The sequence below is a fragment of the Octopus bimaculoides genome, chromosome 11 (assembly GCF_001194135.2).
Source record: "Octopus bimaculoides isolate UCB-OBI-ISO-001 chromosome 11, ASM119413v2, whole genome shotgun sequence".
Taxonomy (NCBI): domain Eukaryota; kingdom Metazoa; phylum Mollusca; class Cephalopoda; order Octopoda; family Octopodidae; genus Octopus; species Octopus bimaculoides.
Genome location: NC_068991.1, coordinates 16243013 through 16250903, shown reverse-complemented (window position 1 = coordinate 16250903; position 7891 = coordinate 16243013). Strand labels below are relative to the sequence as shown.

At 35.3% G+C, this 7891-nt stretch overlaps 2 protein-coding genes across 2 annotated transcripts in view; one reads left to right on the top strand and one right to left on the bottom strand.

Moving 5' to 3' along the window:
• LOC106869726 (putative deoxyribonuclease TATDN2) overlaps window positions 1–5063 on the bottom strand; it is a 25212-nt gene extending 20149 nt beyond the window's left edge. The window contains exon 1 of the mRNA XM_014915577.2: window positions 4493–5063. The gene's annotated coding sequence lies outside the window, so the exon portion shown is untranslated. The remainder of the gene's footprint in view (window positions 1–4492) is intronic.
• Window positions 1–7891, top strand: part of LOC106869728 (apoptosis regulator BAX) — a 134077-nt gene that overhangs the window by 29617 nt on the left and 96569 nt on the right. The gene's annotated exons all lie outside the window — the stretch shown is intronic.

Here is a 7891-nt window from a genome sequence, read left to right as displayed (position 1 = left end):
AGGATTATTGGTTGCGTGCGTGCGTACATTGAGGAAAGTTTCTGGATAATAACAAAGTTTGATATAAACTACCATACATATTACAATATATATATATATATATATATATACATACACACACTGCCACAATCACACACGCAAGTACATATATGTATACACACATATTTTCACAAAACTTATTTCTACAATACTGCCGGTATTGAGTCAACAAAGAGGCCTTTATGGGGTTGATTCACCTGCTAGAAATAGTATGCAATTCTCCGACAAATCACACCTTAGCATCTTAAATAAAGACACATATATCTCTAAAACAATGAGCTGATGGTCACAGCAGCAAAACCTTTGATCATTCATAGATTTGGTGAATGAGCGTTGAGCTTGGAGCCAAACAAGAACTAATAAATAAGTACTGAAAAATCTAACCGTGGCCCGACTTTCCCTTCCATCTTTTCAGAATTGATAAAATTCACATAATCAGAATCAATGGTTTTGAGTTCTGTTACAGAATATTCCAGCAAGAAAAATGAAAGTAATACGTATTTAAAATGTAAACAATAGTCTGTATATACAATAGTGAGCTTTCACTTCCTCATTGTTTTTAATTCAATTGAAGACTTTTTGTACGTTTTTACAATATAACAACAACCAGAACCACTATGCAAAAATTAACAACACAATACCAGTTGAGGCAATGAGAGGAGAATCTGTAAGCCAACTGAGCCCGCTGGAAATAATAGCTAAACTTCTCTCAAATCACATCCCATTATTTTTTATTTGTTTCAGTCATTGGACTGCAGCCATGCGAGGGCATCGCCTTTGAAGGGGTTTAGTCGAACAAATCGACCCTAGCACTCATTCTTAAAGTCTGATTCTACCTTTCTTTTTGCCGAACCGATGAGTAATGAGGACGTGAACAAACCAACACCGATTGTGAAGCGCTGTTGGGGGACAAACGCATATAATACGACGGGCCTCTAGTTTCAGTCTACCAAATTCACTTGATTAAAAATATGCATTTTAAAGGGAACTACGAAGAAAAACAAAGTTGAGAGTGGGAAGAATGGTGTGAAATTCCAAGCAAGACAATTTTTTCATGTTATCACCATAACCGCGCGCGCGTGTGTCCATTCCCACTGCTTGACAACCGATATTGGTTTGTTTACATTCCCGTAACTTGATTCGACAAAAGACACCGCTAGGATAAGTATCAGACATTTTAAAAAGCACTGGGGTCGATTTATTCCACTAAAACCCTTAAAGGCAGTGCCCCAGCATGGCTGCAGTCCAATAACTGAAACAAGTAAAAGATAAAAGGTATTGGAAGATATTTCGTTTGCATTTGAAGTGTATAAATGTGTAGTTTTTCAAAAGTTTCATCCCTTAAAAGAAAAGAACCAAAGTTAAGTTATTGGTTAGCATGAATCAACGACCCAGATGTGTTGGTTTGTTGTGCCTGTTAGAAATCGATATAAACCACTAGGCACATGCGACGTCTCACTGATTATAATACTATATATTTGTTGGAACAAGTAGAAAGATAAATTTTATTCAACGCATAGATACTGAACAGTATAGATATAAAGGATAAAATCCTTTTTTCTGCTTTTAAAAACAAAAAAAAGGATTTTATCCTTTATATCTATACTGTTCAGTATCTATACGTTGAATAAAATTTATCTTTCTACTTGTTCTACTAAACATTTCAGCGCTTCGAAAAACAGTGAGCACTTTCACTTCTGACAGCTAATAGCATGATAGTGCCACTTTTTTGTTTACATACGGCGTATATATTAGTTTTTTTGTTTTTTTTTTCAAAACAGAGGGTTTCACTCAGTCTCAGCTTAGAGTCACTCGCCATGTGCGACAAAAAAGATAAGAAAAAGACTGATCGAAATTGAACTTGGACAGAGTGAAGCAAATCATCAACTTTATTCTTCTGTTTGTAACACCCAACTGCATGTAAGCCTATACACACACACACACGCATATATATGTCTATACACACGTCTGTATGTCAAGAACAAGAACATTCACAAACTAAAAAAAGTACTGAGGAAATTAGAGAAGTGGAGTTAAACAGCGAATGCTGCTTAATGTAATCACTTTAAGATAACGATAACAATTTGATACGGTTGTCCGTGGTTGTAATAAGCGGATTCCACAGCATGAATATACTTTAACGAGTTTATTGGTTTATAAGTCTGTTTTGAAGATATAAAGAATAATCCTAAACAGATTTATAAGTCTGTAAACCAGTAGTTAAGTGATAACAAGCTTGCTTCCCAACCGCATGATTTCGGGTTCAGTCCCACAGCATGGTACCCTTGCTTGTGGATTTGATGGAAGGAAACTGAACAAAACGCTTCAAGAAGGTGCCCCAGTATGGCCGCTGTACAATTACTGAAACAAAAGAAATATACGCACATGTGTGTGAGAGAGTGAGCGTGTGTGTGCGCAGTCGTTCACGATATTCTATTTTCTTCGCAATATTTCTCACAGGAAAAACACTAACAACATTTTACCAGACGTCACTCACTAATTTTTCATTTTTATTTCTTTCTCTCACTCTCTCTGCCTTGATATTATATTTTCCCAAAATCCCAACAAAGGCATGAGAATATTGTTGGGTGACAAAAAAAAAGTCCCAGACTGAAAAACACACACTCAAATAGTGATGAACATTTTTCATCTCAGTGTGTATATAATACTAATTTTTCTTTCTCTCACTCTCTCTTCTTTAATATATTTTCGTAAAAATCCCAACAGACATGAGAATACTGTTAGGTGACAGAAAAAAAGTCCCAGACAGACACACACACACACACGGACAGAAAAAGTGATGAACATTTTCCATCTCAGTGTGTATGTGGTACATATAACAAAAACATGAAGAAAACCCCGCCACTAACAACATCCCTAGAGACAACATTTGTTTACGTCGAGCAAGCGTTGAACTATGCTACTTAATGTCACAAAGGCAGCCTTCCCAAGCTTGTTTGCAGCAGCGTGTGTGTGTGTGTGTATATATATATATATAATATAGTATAGATACATATACGAAACACAGTGACACACACACACACAGAACTAATTAATTATTGCAAAAGCAGTTAACTATGTGAGGGGAATAGATTGAAAAGTTCAATAACACTAATGAAAACGAAAATGATTATAGACTAATTGACAGTACTGCAAACTGTTTTGTCTCATGCCATCTTTATTACACACACACGTATGTATGCATTAACTAAAAGTAGCTTGCAAACACAAATTTACATGTGCTTCGCTAAATCTGCTAATAATAGTAGTTAAGAAGTTTAAAAGCTATTATATATTGATGTTTGGGCCTATAATATCGGCTGAAAACTATCGAAGTTTATCTTTTATTAACACGACGTGTTTAACTATTCATACATACATGTATATACATATATATATCGAAGTTTGGCGAAGGTAAAGAATACGCACACCAACCGTTTTCAGCGCAACTCTAACCCTGTACTCCTAAACATTGAGTGTGCGTATTCTTTACCTTCGCCCGAAGTTATCAAAAGCAGAAATCAATACAGTTTCGACAAACATCAATAACATTTGTGGAGATGTCGCCTTGCGTTATAGCTTGTTCCAAGTATTACCGACTTCCCCGTAGTTTAAGGACCACAGACACACACACACACGTGTGTGTGTTCTGTTCAGGTAATTTAAGAATTAAATAAAACGTAAAAGGAAAAAAAATGACGTTTGCGGTTGAACAATTTGGGACTGAACTTCATATAATACGTTTAGAAAAACAGTTCATCAGTGAAGGAGATGTTTTTGTAAGGGAAGGAACAGAACCGCGCAAATTAAAACAAAATATAATATTAAAGCAGAAAAATAACAACTCCGCCAATAATTCTTAAAAATAAAACAGCCTTTTTCTCTTCGTGATGAGAAATCAATGTCTTTTTTTTTCTTTCTAAGTGTATATCAAACTTTTTAGCCTATACATGTCTCCAAGTATATAATATATACATGTGTGTGTATACACATACATATTACAGAAGGTGACAACTTCAAAGAAACTATTTCTGGTTACTTAGAAAAGAAGTCTAAAAGTGAATAAACATTTAATCCATAATCGACAAAATATACTTTGTTCCTTCGGGAACTAAAGAACATATATATATATTATATATACTCAAACACATATAACAGAAGGTGACAACTTCAAAGAAGCTATTTCTGGTTACTTAGAAAAGAACTCAAAGGCAAGTCTGAAAGTGAATAAACATTTAATCCATAATCAACAAAATATATTTTGTTCCTTCGGGAACTGAACTTTTATTTCCCGAAAAGTAATAAGCAAAACAAAATATATAGTTTGTAGATTAAACGTTTATTTTATATATACACACACACATTATATATATATATATATATATATATATATATATATATATACATACACAGAATTCATCAAATTGTTTAGTGGAGTGTGTTTTCTACTTACAATTATCAGGTAATTTTCAATGTTGACTTTTTCCTTTTAGTCAGGTGGTGGTTATTGAATTTCAAAAATCTGATTTCAACAATAAAAGTAATCCATGTGAACGAATTTATATTACAGAAAAATAAGATAAAATTTCTCTCTCCACAATAACAACAATATCATAAAAAGAAATCAGATTTGTTTTAGTTTAGTTCGTGATACAAAACAACACGGAAATAAGAGCTTTTCTTTCGTTTTTCTTGACAACAAACTTTCTACGTTATTTTCACAAATCTAGTAAGTTCAAGTGTTGATATACAAATATATATATGTACACAAGATAGGTCAAGTCCCACCACCTTCCTTCCCGCACATTCAGCAATAATAATAAGAGTGGTGGAGATAATAAGTAATTGTAGTAGCGACAGTATATTAATAAAAAAGCTTGCTAAATCCAGTGGTAATCCTCCGGATAAATTAATAGCAGTACCTGCTGTCCTAGCACGAGAGATAAATAAATAAAAGGAATGCACGCGCAGCATATAAATACTATATAACTAACACACACGTGTATGTGTGTGTATCTATGTGTCCTGTCGCTTTCTCCTCCTCCTATCGTCTCAATATGATTTCTAGCCATTTCATTGGTTAATTTCGTGAGTCATTTATTTATTTATTTATTTATTCATTTTTCAATATATCCGCCTTCCCACCACCTTTACGCACAAACACACACACACTCACACTTTATGATATCACCATAATAACAAGCTCAGATATCACTAATTATCACTTACTACCTCAACTAACGGAAGCAATGCCATAACAACCACGGTTATTAACAATTTCGCTGATGTTTTGAAAACAATATAATGACAAATTATAACAATGTCTCGTTTTTATACAGGAAATGAAAGTTATGGTGGTGCGGGGTCCATAACAAAAGACCGAAATTTGCCGGTAGGGTTTCAAGGGTGTCTTTATGATGGCTGTTTTTAAAAAAATTTTAATAGACAATAATATAAAGAAACGTTTTTAAATTATTAATTAAAAAAAGTTTGGAAATTATTGATTGATAGAGTACTATATTGTTATAGTACAGCGCATGTCATAACAGATATCACCACTAGTCACAAATGTCATCATCACCACCACCACCACAGCACAGATATCACCACTACCACCACCACAATGGCACAGATATCACCTCTACCACCACCTCAATAACACAGATATCACCACTACTACCACCACAGCGATAGATATCACCACTACCACCACCACAACAACACAGATACCACCACCACTACCACCACAACAACAACACAGATATCACCAATACCACCACCACCACAACACATACCACCACTACCTCCACCACAACAACACAAATATCACTACTACCACCACCACAACAACACAGATATCACCACTACCACCACCACAATGACATATCTCCGCTACCACCACAATAACAACACAGGTATCACCACTACCACAACAACAACACATCACCACTACCAACACCACAACAACACAAATATTAATACTACCACTGCAACAATACAGTATCACCACTACCACTACAACAGATATCACCACCACTACCACAACAGCACAGATATCAATACTGCTGCCACCACAACACAAATATTACCACAGATACCACTACACCACATTGATATCACTACTACCACCCCCACCACAACAACACAGATATCACTACACCACCACATGGATATCACCACTACTAGCACATCAACAGCACAGATATCACAATTACCACCACAACAGCACAGATATCTCCACTACAACACCAGCACAGATATCACAATTACCACTACCACAACAACGCAGATATCACCACCTCTACCACTCCAACAACAGTTACCATCACTACCATCAAAACGTCACTAGAACAGATATCACCACTACATACCATCACCACAACAACAAAAGTACATTGATCACAGCAACTACACATACCACAACAATAATGGCACAGATACTACCACCTCAGCAACAACACAGATATTAGCACAATAACAACAATCACCACAAGAAAGCAACTGCTACAGCAACCACAGCCACTATGCCAAAAGTGATACCAACAACACAGTAACAGTTGAGGCAATGAGGAGAGAAACTATAAGCCCATCCATCTTGCTGGAAATAATAGTTAAACATCTTCTCAAAGCACATCTCGTTATCCTTATAAAAGTAAGAACACAGAGATTAATGTTTTTTTATGATACATTGTGTATAGAAAGGGGGGAAAAATGTGATCGTCACTGTTGGAATGACTTTGATCATAGGTCTTGGAACCAACTCAGGGCAAAAGTATAATAATAAGTAGATATGAAGTTGTGTATGTAAGCAGGCAGATGATTGATAGATAGATAGATAGATAGATAGATAGATAGATAGATGGATGGATGGATAAATAGATAGATAGATGGATAGATAGATAGATAGATAAATAGATAGATAGATAGATGGATGGATAGATGGATAAATAGATAGATAGATGGATAGATAGCTAGATATTTATTTATTTTATAAAAAATGTGTTTATTATGGTAGTTTGACCTTAGAGTTCCTCTTAGCGTGAGGCAGTCATGTATAGAAATGCCCTTATATAAATAAATATATTTTGGGGAATAAGTGATGGATTTTTCCCTTATGAGGGTTTTTTCATGCTAGCTACTTGATGAATTCTTATAAAAGAATTCATACTATTATTGAATTAATTAGATAGACTGAGAATGTAGGTCTGTACAAAGTAGACAGGTAGGTAGATAAAGAGAATAAGGTAGATATATTGACGTGTAAGTAGATAGATAGATGGATAGATATTGCTCTAAGCTCAACCTCACCTGGTTGAGCTGACCAGTGACCATCTCATCTTGCATATCTCATACCACATTGTTCAATGTGATGTTCTGATAGTAAAGTGTAAGGTGAGGGAATTTAGCTGCTATTTTTAGCAGGTCAAATTCACCATATTGGCTTGACAGATAAATAGTTGAATAAGAAAGATGATTTGTTGGTGAAACACGATCTTCTGACTGTCATTTATTAGTTTCCCTCTTTGCCTCCAGTTATAATTATGATATGGAAGTTGATAAGGACAATGAGCAAGAACGATGATGACAGTGATGACGACAATGAGGGGAGGGGTGTTAGTGGTGGCTGTGGAAATGATGACGCCAGTGATGATGATGAGTTGGTAAAATTGAATGATGACGACAACAGTGTTGAGGGGGTAGTTTGTGTAGCATTGATGACGACGACGGTGATGATGATGATGCTGATGATTTGACGATGATGGTGGTGGTCATGATTGAAAAAGGGGATATTGGTAGTGACTGACATTGATGATAATGATGAGAATAATGATGATGATGATGATGATGACAA